This window comes from Emydura macquarii, unplaced genomic scaffold (assembly GCF_026122565.2).
Source record: "Emydura macquarii macquarii isolate MOO-44397 ecotype Brisbane River unplaced genomic scaffold, CSIRO-AGI_Emac_v2 contig_2362, whole genome shotgun sequence".
In the NCBI taxonomy this organism is placed as follows: domain Eukaryota; kingdom Metazoa; phylum Chordata; order Testudines; family Chelidae; genus Emydura; species Emydura macquarii.
Window position 1 is genome coordinate 97,524 of NW_027132499.1, and position 20,521 is coordinate 118,044.

Here is a 20,521-nt window from a genome sequence, read left to right on the forward strand (position 1 = left end):
AGGAGGATGGATGTAATTAAGGCAAATAAACACTGCAGCAGAGGTAAATCGTTTCAAGATCTCTTTATCTGGTCTACAGACTTTATTTAGTCACTGCATTCTATCTTCTACATCAGTGGCTCCCAACCTTTTTGGCTCAAGGGCTCAAGATATTGTTACAACCCTGAAGGACCACCAGTCTTCGCTAGCAACTTGTCCCCCTCCCCCCTGCAGCTAGACAGAAGGAGTTCAGTGAGGAGGCTGCCTCCCTCCTTGCTGATCTCCCAGCCCCTTGGCTGCAGCAAGTAGCCTGCACCAGTCTTTTAGCCCTATGGCAATGTGCTCTGCCTGGTCCTTAAGCAGCGGCTCCCTTCTGCAGGCAGTGGGAGGGGAGTGGCGAGCCACATTGAAAGCCCCCGTGAGCGACTTTTGGCCCACAGGTTGGGAACCACTAGTCTACATTATGCCTTATTGCAGCCCCGGTAAACTCTGTTTATACGCATCTGCTTCCTAACGAAGATGCACACCTTTAGTGGCTTTAGCTTTGGCAGACAGCAGGGAATTATTATAACGGAGCTATTTTCTCACTAGTACTTTTGGCCCCATGTACGGTATTTGTTAAAACCCTTCTCATTTCCTGTCATCCCATTGACTAGTATTAAAATTATGATCTTTTACTGCCCTTCTATTTCCCCTGCTAATTTTAACAGACTGTGAGAATCCCTGGCTTTTGGTCTGTCTACCCACTTTTTGATTTCCAGCATAAGGTTTTGGTTTAGTGTTTGAACGCATTGATTTCGCTGTACAAGCAGCACCGATATTGCACTTCACTCCAGCATCTTTACAGTATCTGAATTTCAATAACAGAGAAATCAGAAAGAGTGGTGTGGGAAAGAACAATTAAAAGGCTGTATTCTCAATCTCATTATAGGATTTTTTTTTTTTTTTTTTTTTTAAATAGAGAGAGAGGCTCAAATTAAAACCCAAATGCTGCCAACAGAGAAGGGTTGTTGTAAGCAGGTCCAAAATTTCAGGTCCAGGACCCATCTCTGTCATTATTAGTGTCACATCTTTGTATCGTCCTTTCTGGAGTCTCATCATCTGCTTCTTTTGCCAAGGAATTTTAATCTGTTTCAGTCCAATTTTCAAAACCAGTAGACTCCAGATTTTGCTAGTTTTGCCTTTTGCAAGAAATGTTTTATAGGGCTTGATTTCAAAATATCATTGGGGGCACTTGCTTTACAACTACAGAGTAATATCAGGGCCATTGCTATTGAGGAAGCTATTACAAAGTCCTTGGTTTATAATGATTTTCCACCAGCAGCTACGGAACTGAGAGCCAGCCAGAAAAATGATCTAAACATGGCAATATTCCATTGCTTCTCTCCTCCAGATTTTTAATATTTATTATTAACTGGAATAGTTTATATTTTGTTGCCAGTATAAGTGGTAAGACATGCACTAAAAAGATGTGAGGCATGCAGGAGTAGTCACTTGGAAAGTTCTTTTTAGAGAAGAATCAGATTGCAGACTAAATGTCACTTGGATCCACCACTTAAAATCGGAATTTCTGAGACATTCAGCTTTGAATATGTACAGATAACTCTAAGCTTACATGAAAAATCAATATCACAGATATGTCACCAGTACAGGAATGTTAGATATTTGTTTTTGAAGAGTTTCTCTTTAGTGAAAAATATAACCAAGGACATGATACAGATAAAAGCCATGCCCCACTGGAATGATAGAACTGTTAACCCCAAGAGTGTAGCCTTTTCTCAGGGGACAGTTTTCGTGATAACTGGTCCACAGCTGTGGAACTCACTCATAAAAGACTGGAATGACCATAGATTAATAGACTGTAAAGCCAGATGGGACCATTATGATCATCTCATCCAACCTCCTGCATTACATAGGCTATCTTCCTATAAGATTAGCTCAGACAGAAGTTAGGGGTTTCATGCAGAGTTTACTGGATGAAGTTTTTTGGCCTGTTTCAATCTGAAAGCTTCAAATGATGGAAAATCCAGCATATCCTCCCGCACACGTCCTCCATCCCCAGGCTCAGCATAGGATAGAAGAGTTGGAAGGGACCTCAGGAGGTCATCTAGTCCAACCCCCTGCTCAAAGCAGGACTAACCTCAGCATCTTCAGGACAAAATATAAAACCCACTTCTTTGACTTGCTCTTTACTCAGTAATGCCACCAAATTCATATTACAGAACAAACAACGCCCCCTCCCCACCGACTCCATATAAAATGGAGGAAAGAAAAAAAATACAAGACTTCTGTTGTGTTCACTTTAAGGTGATGGGCCCAGAATAAAGGTACAACTACACTGTGATAAAGAGTCCACAGATGGCACAGGTCAGTTGACTCAGGCTCATTGGGATTGGGCTGCAGTGTAGACATTTGGGCTCAGGCTGGAGTTCAGGCTCCGAGACTCCACGAGGATCTCACTGCAATTTTATAGCCCAGCACCCTGAGACTGAGTCAGCTGACCCGGACTCTCAGGCTCAGTGCCATGAGTTTTTTATTGCAGTGTCTATGTACCCCAGGAGGCCAGACAGAAAGAAAGTCATGACATTCCCGGTCTATATTTAGATTTTGAAGCAGTGATACAGTTTTAAGAAGGGTTCATTTTACAACTTTCCAAGAACTGATCTTGTTTAATAAACTTCTTTCCAAAATAAAAAAGCTCTTAACATTTTTATTGCAGTGCCCACATTTCCAGAACAGCCCCCCCATCTCTATTATTTCCATAGTCTTGTAGTGTTTATGAGAAAGTAGCCAGCTTGCAAAGAAATTAAGACTGCTACAATATGATTCATTACCTCAATGAACAATTAGGATAATATTTAGGTTGAATCTAGCCTGTTATGGCAGCCTCTTTAGTTCAAACAAGTCAAAGTCATAAAGTCAGTTGCTATTGTAGAACAGCAAAACTGGAAGTTCACATTAGAAGAGAACACATATATGGTGATTTCACAATAGCGTTTGGCTTCAACATATTAAAAGCGTTATATTTTGATTCACATCTCACCTCAAGCTTCATATTTTCTGTACTGCTTTTCAATATACAGCATATACATCTAAGTGGAATTCATATTTAAGGGTGCAATCTTTAGCAGATGAAGGCCAATTTTCAAACCTGGGTGCCTAAAGTTAGGCTCCTAAATTCATATATAAATCTAAATAAGTTTGACTCAATTGTCATATCTGCTAAACACCCATTGATCCAATTGATTTGATTTACGTGTCAGTCGTTAGATGTCAAAGTTTGAAAATGTTGGCTTTAATGTCCTAAAGGTCGTATCTTCAAATATGAATGCAAGTTAGATATATCAGTGTATATCCACTGCATGTTAAAGAGTAGTGCAGATGTTTTTCATAGACAACTGGCATTTAATTTATATAATAGATGTCCAACTGCAGAGCATCATGGTAATAAAGGTGTGTCACACAGGAGTGCTATTCAGAGACTTGTCTTCACTACTTGACCTGGGATAGAGTGAGAAAAGATTACGCCTTGTCACACAGTAAGGATTAGTATTCACTGACTCCAGTGGATATTGTTATGCTCATTACATATGTTTACTATTTGGTTGGCATTTATTGTACAATAAGCATCTCACTAAATCTAAACAGACACCCCTAGTCACAACTGTTTTTGAAGGATAAATATACTTCAGTAAATATATTTCCAACAATTAGTTGGAAACAGTTATGTACTAGAGAAGCCACTGTATGGAGTGAGGTAAGTATTATAGTTATTAAACATCAATTAATATTTAGGCAACAAAATGTATTCAACACAACTTCATCTGTTAGGAAGTGACTGTATCCACAGTAGTTTCATACTGCCAGAAGGGGGAGCCGTTAGCACAGGTTACCATGGTAGCAGCCCTGTAGCTGTTAGGATGGATGGATTCCACTGTTGTCACAGGACTACTTGAGGAAGAAAGCTTTCCACAGAGCTCTTTGGTACACGGAGGATATAGTTCTAGCTATTGCAGGGAGTATAAGGGATGTGGGTTCTTTGCCTGCTTAGATATTTAATTTTCAGAGTAATTACTATCCCATTCCACAACTCCCTATTTTTAAAATATGTTAAATAACAGAATGGGGAAAAAGGTGTTAAGGGAGGGTGAAGGATCATTATCTAAGCTAGAGAAAGTTGACAGAGGGAGCCAACTAGGGGGCAAAAGGGGAGCTAGGCTGGGGAACAGAAGGAAAAGGCATAATAGGACCGATATTAGACTTGAGAATTAATTACCAAATCTCTACTGTAACAGAGTCAGAGAGTCTCTCTCTTGAGTCTGAAATAATTGATTTTTCTTTTCATTCTTTAAATCAGATATTGTAAATTATACATATAAAGTGTGTGTGTGTATATATATCAGAAACATAACAGTTCTTTTGAGAGAGAGAGAGCGCGCGCGCACACACACACACACGATGGCACTGCAAACAAAGCAAGACACAGATAGAGACCACAAGAGATTCTGGATTGTGTGGAAATTCAGCAATGAGCAGGGAAGGCTTCAATTATTTATTAGTGGAGTAAAGTAAAATTGTTTCTTTCAGTGATAATCTCTCAGAAAATTTTAGCTTCTAACTTTGTATACAAAGGGCAACACTCTCAAAGGCACACAAGACCATTTAGGTTCCTACTCCCATTGTAAATCTATAGGAATTGAACACTTAATTGTTATTTATGTTTGAAAACTCCCTTCTTTCCCCCACTCCTCCAAAAATGTTGGTTAACCTAGTCACAGAGGAAAAAGCTCTCTATAACCATGGAGGCAGAAGACCAACAGTGGATTAGGATAGGAGTGCAAACTATACGATTACTTGCTTATGGGTGATCATGGGAGTCAGACCAGTAAGCCTTATTTTGGTACCAAGTCAACTGTTTGACGAGATTATATTAATTTAGGTACTTTATAATATAATTTTATGTGCAAATGAGTAATCTACTAGCAAGTTAACAAAATGGAGAGTGAAGAGGAACAATTTTATATCAATTCTCAAAAACCCTTTGACAAAGTCCCTCAACAAGGTGAAATTAAGGAAGCTGAGAAATCACAAGATGAGAAGTACTCTACTGGATTAGGATCTAGTGAAGAAACAGAACCAGGTTAAGCGCAAGTGGCCAATTTCCAGCAAAAGGCAAAAGGTTAATTAGCAGAGGGGTACCTTGAGGATCCATACAAGGACCAGTTTTATTTAGTATATTTTTATGATCTGGCAAAGATAGCTAAATGTGCACCACAATTATATATCTGACTAGAGAAGTCAGAGGAAACAGAGATAGAAAAGTTCAGGAATGGGTAGCATGTTGGCAGATTAAATGTTGCATCAAAAATACAAGGTAACAGCAGAAAGAATAAATGAAATACTCACACACATTGCTGGAAACCTGAATTATTGAGGTTCACCCAAGAGAAAGATATAGGCATCAGTGTGAACCACTGATTGTCTGCTTAATGTCCAATACCAGTCACAAAGCAAAATGATAGGGAACAAAATGAGATAGAAATAATGAATATATTACAATGTCACTATATAAATGAACGACATGACCTCATTTGGAATACTATGCTCATATCTAGTCATCACATCTTATATAAGATATAGCAGAAGTAGAAATGAGCCACAGTCATGTGACTATCTATTAAAGGCCTGGAGTGGCTTCTGTACGATGAAATATTGAAGAGATTAGGACTGTTTAGGTTATAAAGGAGATGAATAAATGGTACATAATGAATGGTACAGAGAAAATATATTTGACACTTATTTCCCCTCTTTTGTAATGTGAGAGCAACATTGAATGAAACTGAAAGCAAATTAATTTAAAATTGATGCAAGAAATACACATTATATAACCTGTGGAGCGCATAAAAAAAACCGAACAATTGTGCCAAAGACATAAAAACCTTATGCTTCAGAGCCTAAGTCAACCAACAAGTGACAGGAATAAGGAAGAAAATTGTCAATGGACAGAGTTAGAGGTTTTTAACCTGTGGCTTGACAAAGCCCTGGGTGGGATGTTTTAGCTGAGGTTAGTCCTGCCTTGAGCAGGGGGTTAGACTGACCTTCTGAGGTCCCTTCCAACTCTAATATTCTATGATTCATCCATGATTGTCTGCTGTACTTTCCTCTGAGGTTTCTGTAACTGGCTATTGTCTGCGACAAAATACTTCACTGTACTGAGCTCTGGACTGACAAATCCTATGTTCCCATGTTTTCCTATAGGAAAGGCAGAGTGTGTTGACACACAGGAATCCATTTTTGAAGCACTTTTTGCTGGAATGACTGCTTAAACCAATAGTAGCTATCAAAGCAGAAGGTCTCAGATTAATGTAAAAAGAGGACTTGGGAAACAGGACCAGATAAAGCAAAGAAAGGACAGAGCCATTGAGGTAACCTGAATAGATTGGTGTCTCCTTGTTTTCAATAAGGAATGTTGGGGAAAACAAAGTAAATCTGACATTAACAGGGCTTGATTTCTACTATATAAAGAACTTGTAGGTGTCCAGACTACTTATTAATTTCATGGGAGTTATTAAAAAGGGAGTGTGTAGGAGTGAAATTTGGAAACCACATGTTTAAGACTTCACACTGTTTATGGCATTCGAAAGTATGTGATTTCTTTGTTGTCAGCATTGCTTCTTGTAATCCTATTTGCAGATTTTTCAAAATGAAACAAATGTTTATAAACTAATTTAAAAAAAGGAAATCATTCAGTTCAAACCGAAGAGAAGGTGAGACAAGATTATTCCTATCTCCCCCCTAAAGATGATGGAAGTCATTTGAATAAATAATCCAAGTAACAGTATATGCTGTAATAGTGTGTAAAGTAAATAAACCATAATTTTGACTTGCCCATTTAAGAGTTAGTGATATGGGCCGTGCTCCAAAACCCACTTAAGTAAATGCAAAGACTCCTGTTGATTTCAATGGGCTTTGGATCAATGCTGGGCCCTATCCTTCAAGTTCTTTTTACACAGGCCTCTAGCTGAAGCCACCTCATGTGGTGTCATCAGACTTAATTCATTACCATTTGCAAAGTGCTTTGAGATTCTCAGATGGAAGGCATCCGGAGCCCTGTGCACAGAGTGCTTGCAGCATTGGGTCCATTAATAATGCAGCATTTTTTAGGAGGACTCCTCACTGGGTATTTTAATAGATATATCCCACACCATTATGCAGATTAATATACAAAAATCCAGTTGGATAATAAAGTCTGTTTGCATTCACATTTCTCTTGTGCATAATGAATTTCATTTACCGCGCCAGAAATTTTGTGCTTGTGACAAGAAACATAAATTACATACGTAAGTACATCGCATAAGTGTCCCATCGTATAATTATTTAACTACATTGTCATTCCCCTAATAAAGATTAAGAAAGTATTAAAAATTAAAAAAGGAATCTGAGAAACAGTGAAATAGAAGCATCAATAATGCTGTACAATAAGTCCCATTTCTGGCATTTTTTCCAGTACATCAACTAGGGGCAGATCTCTGCCAAGAGTACACTTTGACAAATAGGAACAGAGTTAAATAGCACCCACATCTGCTGAGAGTATTTGGCTGTTGATAAGCAAAATAGACAGTGAAGAACCAAGTAATTTTTAATGTCTGCTGAAAGACCATTTCTGAGTTGGTTTGGGATTTGGGGGATTTTACTGTCAAATTGATTACCTAACCAACAGGATTTACAAGAGAAAGAGCCTTCCAGTACTGCTGGAAGTTACAAAACAGTGTAAGTAGCTATTTTAAAAAAGATTAAAAGAACAATTATACCGTATATATTAACAAAATAAGGCCCAATGCAGATTTAAGAATAAGCCCCTATATTAGCGTATCATGGTGACTATTAAACAGCATAGTATTGTAAACTATGCACTTTGTGAAGTGCATTTTAAGAGATGTTACATTTGCTTATTTTCTCCTAAGTAAGTGCATCACATATGCAAAATTTCTCTACAATTATTATTTAACTCTGCATGAGATATACTACTTTGTACTTCTATAGTGGCCCCTTCTCAAATCTTAAATATTTTCCAAATATTAAAGAAGTAAGCCTTCTAGCCTCAAGTCACACTCCATGGGGTAGGTATTATCTTCATTTTTTTTCAGAGGAGGAAATTGAGTAACAAAGAGGTGAAATACCATGACCAAAGTCAAGTATCATTTAGATGGTAAACTCTTCAGGGCAGGGACCATGCTTGGGTTGAGTGTTCTTGCAGTGCCTAAGAGAATGGAAATCTGATCTTCTGTGACTACAGGCCCTGAAGTTTGTAGCAGAGACAAGGCAGGTATACAACTAAAAAACTGAAGTGGCACCGCTGTGTACTTTAGTGAAGACACTATATGCTGATGGGAGAGCTTCTCCCAGTGTAGTTAATCCACCTTCACGAGAGGGGGTAGCTATGTCAACAGGAGAAGCCCTCCTATCTACATAGCACTGTCTATACTGGGGGGAGTTAAGTCAGTATAACTGTATCCTTCAGTGGTGTAGATTTTTCACTCCCCAAGCAGGGAAGTTATACCAATGCAAGTTTGTAATGTAGACCTGGCCAAAAATACAGCCTTCAGGGTCTTTTGACATCCAGTGCTTTGCTTTAGCCACAGGATCATCCATTCCCTTACTTTTACTGGGTATCCAGTCATATTTGCCTTATTTTTAAATACAAGACTGAGTATTATTTATTCCAAGTGGTCTCTAGGCAACAGCAGCTACTGCAGAAGAAAGATGCACATATCCATTATTTTCTCAGGAGTGTCAGCTAACACCATATAGCAGCACTTGATGTCAACCATGTTCATTTCCTCCCTCTAGGAAGCTATCTGAAAGTCACTGTCTATGTGTACTTTAGAAACAGCTCAGTATTATTTAGAAGTCGGGGGTTTAACAAGGTCTCTTATATTCTTCTAGTGAAAAAATGCACACCTTTACCAAACCTTAAAGCCTGTAGAGTTCAGTGTGTTAAAGAGCTAAGAGGTTTGGTGCCTTTATTCTCCGGTCAGTACTGAACCGAAGTAACTAATTGGTATCTTTTACATAACCATATGGTGCATTCACCTGGATTTCATTAGTAGAATGAAAAGGAAACTTATTCAGTTCCCCCACTGAAAAGGGTGCAGCAGGCCACCCTGCAGTTCCTGCCTAGGATTTCTTGGCTAGTTTTCTTAGTACACATGCTAGTTTTTGGAGTTGTTTTACTGCTCAGTAGGTTTCCCCCCCACTAATGAGAGAGTCTCGCTAGACAGGAAACCTAGAAAAGTGAGAAGCTGTTGCTCCCAGCAGAATGGGTTTTCTAATAAAGCGAGGGGACCTTTTCCAATGAAAGAGAAGGCCTGATTTCACCAGGCATGGTTTCACCTGGACTTCTGTTACTTCTAGGGATTTTATTTGTGCAGAGAAACTAATCCCCCTGCATGCTCACAAAACCCAGCATCCTGATAAGTTAATGCTACATGTTCATTACACAGAGATGAAAATAACCTTTAAGGGTATAATTATGGGTTTACTAAAAGCACACTGAGTTCAGGTAATATTAGCTGGTTGGTAGGGACAGGGAAGGGAGGTTGACCTAATGGCCTGACTTTAATGATAGGAGAACCCAAATATATTGATCAAACAAATGGCCCCTCTAGGATTATACACTCACGTTTTCAGGAAGAGGCTTTATTTTGAAAAATTAGACATTTTTCACCTGCTGCACAGGAACTACTTCCTGTCTTTCCCTTTCTGGCTCTGTACCTACAAATGAATGTTCTCCTCTTCCCTGCCCCCATGCACTGCTGCTTTATCTTTAGTCTGAGTAAGGGAGGTTATAACACCATGAGTAAATTATGGTAAAGATTAATTATATTGGCTCTGTGTAATGTCCCTCAGACTCTGCAGCTTCTGTTTCAGAAATGCATCTACAATACTGCTCACTTTGATCACCTTGAAGTCCCTTGATTTTCAGAACTCACAGTGCTTGTACTCAGAGAATAAAATCTGCATGGGCTAGCACCTCTGCCATCCCAAGAAGGATAGGGAGAAAGTGGGACTATGATGCTGCTCCTTATCTCACATTTTTAACGGAACTGGATGGACCTAGAAAAACACACATCTCTCCCCTTACATGTTACATCAGCAGCCATACTTTCCTTGCATGCCACAGGACTGTGCTGATCTATAGCAATTCTGCAGCCATCAAGGATTTCACATTTGCCACTGTACCATATGCTATGGATATGACCCATCCATGCCTAGGGTAGCCACCTGAAAATGCCAAGGTCAGGGAAGGCTGCAAAAGGAGACCAGATTCTCCCAGCACTGGTGGATGACACTGAAGTCAGACTTCCCAACCAGCCACAAACAGTGCTTCTGATTCCTCAGATTGGTTATCAAGAAGCTAACACAATAATATACACAGCCTCTTTTACTGCATTTCAGTCTCTGGTTCCCAATCAGCCACTAGTTCCAGTAAAGAGTTCAGTTATTTAAAACTCTATGCTCTTTATCAAAATGGTTCCCCTGACCACAAAGGGGAAGCCACTTTACCAGATCAATATAAGTGTGGATCTTACCCAAAATACCATGCTGCCAGCCAATCCTTTAATAACTAAAACTAAAAAAGTTTTATTATAAAAGGAAAGAAACAAACTAAGAGAAATGTTAAATGATTAAAGCAGTCAGATATATATTGACTTTCAAATCATTTGTATGTATCAGGTGTGGCGAGGGCAGCTTGTTCAGCCCTCTAATGGGTACTGTGCCCTCTTCAGCTACGACTATAATGTGCCTGTGTGGGAGCAGAGCCAGTCCCACCCTCTGCCCCGGGCCCCGACCCAGGGAGCTTGTGTGGAGTAGTCTTCAAACTACCCAGTCTGTGACTTACTCCCTTCCCTGGGTCACCTGTCTTTAGCCCCACCACTCGCAGTCTGCTTCCTGGAACTGGGTGGGGAGGGGTTCTCCCTCAGGCCTGAGCCTTGGGTCCCTGGCCATAGCCAGACAGGTACTCCCTCTTGTCTCTCGTACCTTTGGGGTTGTAGTATGTGGCAGTGGTTGTTCCAAGTCCTATAGCTCCACCCCACTGCTTCTTCTCTTAACTTCCTTTCACCTGCCCCATCTGCCTGACAGGGAGGCTTTTAACTGCTGGGGCAAGCTCCTTGATTGGCCTCAGCTGGCCTAATTGGCCAAGTAGCCCCAGCTGGATCACCCAGGGAACAGGGATTTGTTCATTCTGGGGCTAATATAGACCCCCTCTACTACTTTCCTGTAGCTATCAGGTCTGGCCGTCACATGGGTTTCCACTAGAATTGTGGAGTTTACAGGCTTGTATAGTCCCTCTGATGTACATCCAGTACATGGATGGCTCTCAGTCCTTTGTTTCACAGCTTCAGTTGTAAATGAATTGATCCCGAGATAGGTGAAGACAGACTGAAGACAAAATGGATGTGGTGCAGCTGCCTTGGCTTTGCAGTGCTGCTTGTGGAAGTTTACAGAAAAAAGATAGAGTCCAGGGTCACATGAGCAAGTCCTGATGACTTATCAGTTGTAGCCCCCCTCGCTTTTCCCCCTGGGCCCATTGTACCTGTGAGTTTCCTCAATGGGCCATTAAGCATGCTATTGCTGCAGCCATCCTGTCTGAAATGTTGTCCAGAAACACAGCACAAGTTGAAATATAGTTACATCAAACATATCCATAACTTCCAATATAAATATTATCATACTTAGCAAATTACAAGCTTTTTAACAGTACCTGACATGGCATATCTCATATGATATATTGTAATTTTGAAATATTTATGTTAAATAGTACCATAAATGGTCCCCCTAATCCAGCCAGTGTCACAGTGGCCACCCAGGACTCTCCAGCCATTAGCAGGAAGAGAATTCATGTTATTCTCTATGCAGAAAGCTGAGTCCTCAATCATTTGAACCAGAAGCTTCTTCATTAGTACTTGGTGGTTACTTTTGTGAGTGTGTATGTGTGCGCACACACAATGGAATGCCTTGTGGACCATTTGTTTCACATATCCAGTTAACAATGGATTAATAAGGGATTCTTTGCAGAACTGCAACAGAGCTCTTTGTCCTTCAAGATATCATAGTTAGCCTTATTATTAGAGCAAAAAGAGAAAAGCACTAAGGGAGCTGCTGTAATCCACCCAGTGAGAATGGAATTCAACAAGCAGCACCCCTTGCTGCCAAGATTATTAGATATAGTATTTCATGTAAGCAATAAAGTCATGCCTGAACAGTTACCCTGGACTACTCCATCAAGATGATGATGTTCACCTGACTGAAAATGGGGCCGATGTGTATAATACAGATCTTCATGAAGCACTGGACTTGTGCCCATCAAGAGAATTAAGTCAGATAAAAGATCTCGGGCAAATTACTGACCTGTTCTTTGGTGGAGGATTATTACAATACTGAATCTGGAGAGAGAGAGAGAGAGAGAGAGAGAGAGAGAGAGAGACCAGCAGGTTTGAAGGAAGGGAGAAAAGACACAGGAAGAAATGTTTTATTTGCCCTTTAACTGCTTGGAGACAAAATGAAGGAATAAGCATGAACAGAATGAATTCATTACCTCTAGAAGGATGGAACACATAATGCTCCTTCTCCTGATACAGGCAAAGGGGCTGATTTTACTGTGAGTGGTGAAGACATTTAGTAATTACTCTGGCCAGATTGATATTAGAAGGACACTGTCAAGTACTTTATAAAACACATTATAAAACTCTTTAGTGCTCGCAATACTTTCTCTTAAATGCATGAAAATATTTCTTCCATTACCAGTTTCAGCCTTTACCATTTGGCAGATTTTCATTCTTTTTTGTCCCTGTATTTTTTTTTTTAAACTTACTTTCAAAATACATTCTCTCTCCCAATCTTCTCTTCCCTCCATCCCCCATGTTTAACTTTGTTTTTTACTGAGTGTGTCTGCACTGAGTGCTTCTGTCAGCGGTGCATAGTGCACATAGAGGAGCCACCCAGCATGGGTAAAACTGCACTTTTGATGGTGAGGCCTGACTTAGACAAGTAGAGTAAAGACATGCCTGAAGGGTGTGAGTATACCAGATTACATGCCCTACATGACTCTCTGTTTGCCTAAATTGTGTCTCCCTGTCTACACTGCTATTTTTAGCAGTGTAGTATAACACTGCCTGCCTGCCTTCCCTGTTACAGGGAAAGGCTCTGGCAGGGGAGAGGCAGTGGGGAAAGGCTGTCTCTCTACTACCAAAGGCTGTTTTCACCACAGTGAAAGGTTGCAGCAGCAGAGAGCTGGTCAAGCCTTTCCCCTCTGCCAAAGCCTTTCAATGACACGTATTAGCTACATGTAGCTACATGGTGCAGTGTGGTTGTGGTGTGCTTTACATTGTAGCAGTGTAGCTACATGTACACTACATGCCACCACCAGGGATGTGTAGTGTAGACATAGCCTTTGTGGATTAGACTGAGACCAGAGGAAACAATTACTTCCCTCTGCACTGCCGCCATTTTACAAATATGCTCCCTCTACTTGCTCCATGGGATTCAGTACAGCAAAGAGGGTAGGAAGGGGAAGAGACAGAGCTGTAACTCTGTTCATTCTACATATTGACCTGGGTATGCTTATGGGAGGGACATAGGCATTGAGGGGAATAAACTCTACCCAAAAGGAGAGTTCCTCTCAAAGCACCTCTTGGATTAATGTGATTCTACACTGCCCCCAATAGGCAGTTTGTACAACTGAGCCTTATAAAAAACAAGTGAATAGAGGAACAGGAGAAAAGAAGCAGAAAAGAAACAAATGAAGGTGTTGTTAATGAACATTCTCTTGTTCGAATACTGTCTCTAGCACAAGCATCATTAGATGCACAAACGCAGCACAGGGAATATCATAGAATCATAGAAGATTAGTATTGGAAAGGACTTCAGGAGGTCATTTAGTCCAACCTCCTGCTCAAAGCAGGGCCAACCCCAAATGAAGCATCCCAGCCAAGGCTTTGTCAAGCTGGGCCTTAAAAACCCTTAGAAACAAAGGATAGAGATTCCACCACCTCCCAAGGTAACCCATTCCAGTGCTTCAAACACCCTCCTAGTGAAAAAGTATTTCTTAATATCCAACCTAGACCTCTCCCACTTCAACTTGAGACCATTGCTTCTTGTTCTGTCATCTGCCACCACAAAGAACAGCCTAGCTCCAATCTTTTTGGACCTCCCTTCAGGTAGTTGAAGGCTGCTATCAAATCCCCTCTCAATCTTCTTTTCAGCAGACTATATATGTCCAGTTCCCTTAGCCTTTCCTTATCAATCATGTGTCCCAGCTCCTTAATTATTTTTGTTGCCCTCTGCTGGACTCTCTCCAATTTGTCCACATCCTTTCTGTAGGGGACTGGACAGAGTACTCCAAATGTGGCCTCACCAGTGTCGAATAGAGGGGAATAATCACTTTGCTCGATCTGCTGGCAATGCTCCTACTAATGCAGCCCAATATACTGTTAGCCTTCTTGGCAAGAAGGGCACGCTGTTGACTCATATCCAATTTCTTGTCCGCTGTAACCCCCAGGTCCTTTACTGCAGAACTGCTGCTTAGCCAGTCGGTCCCCCGTCTGTAGCAGTGCATGGGATTAATCTATTCTAAGTGTAAGACTCTGCACTTGTCCTTGTTGAACCCCATCAGATTTGTTTTGGCCCAATCCTCCAATTTGTCAAGGTCACTCTGTATCCTATCCCTAGATTCCCCATATCTACCACTCCCTTCAGCCTAGCATCATCTGCAAACTTGCTGAGGGTGCAATACACCCCATCATCCAGATCATTAATGACGATGTTGAATAAAACCAGACAGAGAACCAACCTCTAGGGCATTCTGCTTGATAAAGGCTGCCAACTAGATATCGAGCTGTTGATCACTACCCATTAAGCCCAATGACTAGCCAGCTTTCTATCCACCTTCTAGTCCATTCATCCAACCAATACTACTATAACTTGCTAGCAAGAATACTGTGGGAGACTGTAACCCAGGGTCCTGTCTGGCCCCGTGGTTGTGGCCCTTCTTCGGGCACCAACTTGGAGGAAGGCCACTGCACCTTCCTACCAGGGGAAAGTTCACTGCAGATATGAGTCTAGTGCCCCAGCCCTGAGGCAGGGTGGGCGAGCAAGCAGTGTTTTCAAATCGGGAGTGCAGGGGACAATGCTCACTCTCTGGGTGGCAGGGATCAGGGGGAGGGGAGGGGAATGCAGGCCCACCCAACTCCACTGCGTCCCAGCCCAGGGCTCTAGCAGTGGCAAAGGCGTGCCACTACGTCGGCGGGGCTCCTGCTGCAACACGCCGATGGGGCTTGCCCATGTCTCAGCCACGGTTATGGCTGCCCCTGGGCTACTTCCTCCCTGTATCCCCAGGTACCTGCATCTGTGGGTTCCTCGGAATCACTGGGGTAGACCGCCCGCGGCAGGCTTGCCAGTCCCTCGGCATCCACAGGCAGCAAGGCGGGAAGCTCCTCGGCGAGGGGCAGCTCCTCCAGGTCCCAGGGCTCGGGGGATAGCTCAGCCTCCGGCAGCTCCTCTAGGTCAGGTCCGGCCTCGTGGGGGGGGTCTCCCAGCCCTCTGGCTCAGGGGACTCAGTCCAATCACTAGGGCCTATGGGCTTGGCCCAGTTCAGGGGTCCTGTTGGCCTTGGCCAATCTAGGGGGCCTGGGGGCCCTACCCAACCCTTAGCAGTTGGTCGCTTGGGCCACTCCCGGGATCTTCACCCCAGGAGGCGCTCGCTTGTGTCAGCAGCCCGGCACGGTTCAGGCTTCAACTGTAGCCAGTGGGGCCACACGTCTACCTCCGGTGGCAGCTTCCTCCTCTCTGAGCTCTGGGGCCTGCTTTTTGTATTCTCAGCCCTGGCTGAGACTCCGCCCCTCTGGTGCTGGATTGGTTGGCCAGCAGGCCCTATTGCGAGCCGGCCTCCCGGTTGCTGGGCAGACTGGGCTGCCGGCTCTTTCTCTGTCTGTCCCTGTGGTTGTGGCCCTTCTTCGGGCCCTGGCTGGGAGGAAGGCCACTGCACCTTCCTACAGAAACCATATCAAAATCTTTGCTAAAGTCAGGGTATATCACGTCCTACACTTTCCCCACATCCACAGAGCCAGTCATCTCATCATGGAAGGCAATCAGGTTGGTGAGGCATGACTTGCCCTTGGTGAATCGATGCTGACTTTTCCTGACTGTCTTTCAAGTGCTTGAAAAGCAACTTGAGGACCTGCTCCATGATTTTTCCAGGGACTGAGGTGAGGCTGACTGGTCTGTAGTTCCCCCGATTCTCCTTCTTCCCCTTTTTAAAAATGGGTATTATATTTGCCCTTTCTCAATTTTCCAGGATCTGCCCCTATCACCATGAGTTTTCAAAGTTAATGGCCAATGGCTCTGCAATCACATTAGCCAACTCCCTCAGTACCCTCAGATGCATTGCATCCAGTCCCATGGACTTGTGCATGTTCAGCTTTTCTAAATAGCCCTGAACCTGCTCTTTCACCATTGAGGGCTGCTCATCTCCTTCCCATACTTTGCTGCCCAGTGCAGTAGTCTGGGAGCTGACCTGGTCTGTGAAGACAGAGGCAAAAAAAGGATTGAGTATTTCAGCTTTTTCCACATCATCTGTCACTAGGTTGCCTCCCCTATTCAGTAAGTGGCCCGGATTTTCCCTGACCTTCTTCTTGTTGCTAACATTCCTGTAGAAACCCTTCTTGTTACCCTTCATGTCTCTTGCTAGCTCCAACTCCAATTGTGCTTTGGACTTCTTGATTTCACTCCTGCATGCTTGAGCAATATTTTTATACTCCTCCCTAGTCATCTTTCCAAGTTTCCACTTCTTATAAGCTTCCTTTTTGTGTTTAAGCTCACCAAAGATTTCTCTGTTAAGCCAAGCTGGTCGCCTGCCATATTTGCTATTCTTTCTGCACATTGAGATGGTTTGTTCCCGCGCCCCAATAAGGTTTCTTTAAAATACAGCCAGCTTTTCTGGACTCCTTTCCACCTCTTTTTCTTAGGGAGTCATTTCTTAAAATAGGTGCTTCTTTTTTCTCGGGGTAGACTTAAAGATTGTAAGATTACAGTCTAGCTCTGTTTAGCAAATGATAACTCCAATCAACAAAATGAACATATATGAGGGAAGAGGGGAAAGGAAATGGACTCTTTGGCCAAGTAACAGGTAGATTAGGGGATGGGAGATTTAACCAGCTACCCGCTAAACATTCCCCCTGTGTCCTGATGTCCTACTGGATTATTTTAAGTACCCAATATATAGAACCATTTTATTTCCTTGAGAATTCCATGAAGGTTTTTCTTTCCTGTCATGGTTAGAGAGATGGTCCATCTGTCACCTCTCAGGTCTCTCGGAGTGTACCCCCGCAGGTGTCAGGCCTCGTGCCTTTACTCTTTCTGGGGTGGAATCATGCAATTCTCCCCTGCTTAGGCTGCGTCCTCATGGAATGTATTTTGTGGATCAACCCAGCAGGTCCAACTGGGTTAGGCATCTATGGATCTTCCTTTCAGGACCCTGAGACCAGTGGTGAATAGAGTGTCCAGACAGCCTTTTAAAATAAAAATATTGTTTAATATAACAAATAATAACAATAACAATTAATACCAAAGCACAACAAAAGAGAAAAGGGATTTTAAAACCATAGACAGTCTATATGCATGTCTAGAACCTTACCATCCTGTGATGACCGGCCAGGCAGGCCTAACTTCTTCAGACAACTCTAGGCTGTGTATTGTATCCGTCTATTCAGCTTCTCAGCAACAACACCCTTCCCTTGAAAGAGTGTCACTTTTTTAATCAAGCCAGAGTTCTTTGTTCTCTCAGTACCAGGGCTTTTGGACCCTGCTATTTGAAGTTAGTTTGGCTAGCTTAACGGCAGTCAAGTTGGTCTCCACAGGGACAATGGCTCGCCCATTGCCCTGCACCCCCCTCAAGGTCTCACTGAGGAGAGTCATATCTTGAATCATAGTTTTGCCTTCCTGTTTGTTTCCCTACAGCCTACTGGTTTAATCCAACATAGTGCACATCAGAATAATCAGGTCAACATATAGCATTCAAACCAAGTAAAATACCTTAATCAATCAATTGGGGAAATACTTGTTTTAAGCACAAGGAACTCAGGAGAGGAGAAATTATGTTGTTTAATATCTCATCATAGTAAGGATGGGAATGTTAAATCAAACATAGTACTTTAATCAAATTTAAATTAACTCAAAGACACATTCACATCCGATGTGTGAGTGTGTGCGGATCTTAAAATTCTCTGGTCCCATTCTCCGTTACCCCATGTGGTCCTTTCTGCTACAGGTGCTGCAGTTGGTTGCTTCCCAGGAGTCAGGTTCTTATAAGATCCAGAGGGGTAGTTGTGTTAGTCTGTATATAGCAAAAACAATGAGAGTCCTGTAGCACTTTAAAGACTAATTTAATTTCCACAGGCATAAGCTTTTGTGCGCTGCAACTCACTTCATCAGATGCAAGAAATAGAAATCAGATAGCGGGAATATATACATCCAAGGGTAAGAAACAACAACGGGGAGGGTAGGTGTTAGCAAAGTCCATTCAGTTAGAGTAGATGAGGCCTATTCACAACCATTGCTTAGAAGGTGAGAATGTGTGAACAGTGACAATTACTTCTTGTAATGAGATAACCAAAACACTAACCCAGGGACCTATCCCTGCAGCAAACCCTGTTGCCAGCTCTGCCCACACATTGACTCTAGTGACACCATCACAGGTCCTAACCATATCAGCCACATCATCAGGAGCTCATTCGCCTGCACATCTACTAATTTAATGTATGCCATCATGTGCCAGCAATGCCCCTCTGCCATGTACATTGGCCAAACCGGACTGTCACTACGCAAAAGAATAAATGGACACAAATCAGACATAAAAAATAATAACATCCATAAACCAGTCGGAGAGCACTTCAATCTCCCAGGGTACTCTGTAACTGACTTGAACGTTGCCATACTTCTACAAAAAAACTTCAAAAACAGACTTCAGCGAGAAACTGCAGAGCTGGAACTCATATGCAAACTTGACACAATCAAACTGGGTCTCAATAGGGACTTGGAATGGCTATCTCATTACAAGAAGTAATTGTCATTAAATTTATGTATAAGCAAAAAGAGGCAGCCTGAGTAAGAAATCAAAGTTTTCCTTCCCAGCCTTTTCCTATAGATTTCTGTTCTTACCAAAACACTAAGGTTTATGTATGACCCAGGAAACTATTTTATAAGGAAGATTAATACAGTCACCATTGTCCCTAGGCATTTACTTCTACCTTATTTACATTCACCGTGGCAAAGAGTTCACCTTGAAGTCGGTACTTGATATATGTCTAGTCCAGACGTTTTCTTCATTATTTCCACTCTACCCAACGTAGGGCATGTATATTCCCTACATGTAGAAAGCTAAGATAAATGTCCACATAAAAAAGCCTGCTCAACTACAATAACAAGCACCACTTTGCCAGAATCAGGTATTCAGAGCTTGGAAGCTTTCATTGATTCATTAGCTTCTGACTGAGGAAGTTGGAAGAATGATGTTAAACTCTCTCATAATCACAGAGACACAAAAAAATATGGAAGACATCTGAAGACTTTTTAAAAAGTGCAATTATGTTTCCTGTAAGAAAACGAGGAGGAGAGTGGGTTATCAAAGCATCATGTTAAAAAATATACTGGGCCATATTCTGACCTTGGTTACACTACTGCAAATAAAAAGTTGACGGATTTACACACATATAAATAAAAGCCAAATTTGCACCCTGGTGCTGTAAGATAGGGCATCTAACAAGCCTAAATAATGTATATTCAAAGAACTGAATGGCAGGCTAACCTTAGATATAGGCTCTGATCCTGCAAATGCTTATGCACATGATGAATCCCATAGCACACTCAGTGGGATTACTCAAGTGGGTTGCAGGATCGGGGCCACAGTATGTCAGCATTCTCCTATGGACATTCTGTCAGGACACAGATTTCACCTTTAATTTCCTGACTTTGCTTTTGGTTGTATCATCTTCTAAACATGCAACACACATTTTTTAATCACAAACATAATAGTGGCCTTATAGCTTTTTACTCTGCTTGTTGTGCATAAATCAGAGCTACCGTTTGAATTATGATGTTTACTGGCTATAAAATTTGTTCTGAAAAAGTGTGATGTATGTCTTAAGTATCCAATCACAAAATAGTTGGCAGTGAAGCTGATGTATTTCCTACATTTTTATTTGATGTAATTTGTCAAATACTAAAATACTTTAATAATCAAGTTAGCATTTACTTCTGCAAGCCAATACAAATCTTCTCTCAATCCCTCAACTAAACATCACTGATAACTGGAAGAGAGGTTACCTCTATTTTTTTTTTAAAGCACAAGACGGGCAGACAGACATTCTTGGTGCCAGTATATCTGTTTCTACCTACTTAAAGAATGTTACCACATGCGGATGGTCTCTGCCCCAAAGAGTGTACAATCTTAGATAATGACAGATATCATCATCATCATTGTAGT

At 41.9% G+C, this 20,521-nt stretch overlaps 1 long non-coding RNA gene across 1 annotated transcript; it reads right to left on the bottom strand.

Annotated features, from left to right (window-relative positions):
* Nucleotides 1-3,347: 3,347 nt before the first annotated feature.
* LOC137161612 (uncharacterized) lies at nt 3,348-11,094 on the bottom strand. Its single transcript, XR_010922137.1, has 3 exons — nt 11,023-11,094; nt 5,386-5,461; nt 3,348-3,480 (listed from the first exon to the last, which is right to left on the bottom strand). It is a non-coding gene; the product is annotated as an uncharacterized lncRNA (long non-coding RNA).
* Nucleotides 11,095-20,521: the final 9,427 nt, after the last annotated feature.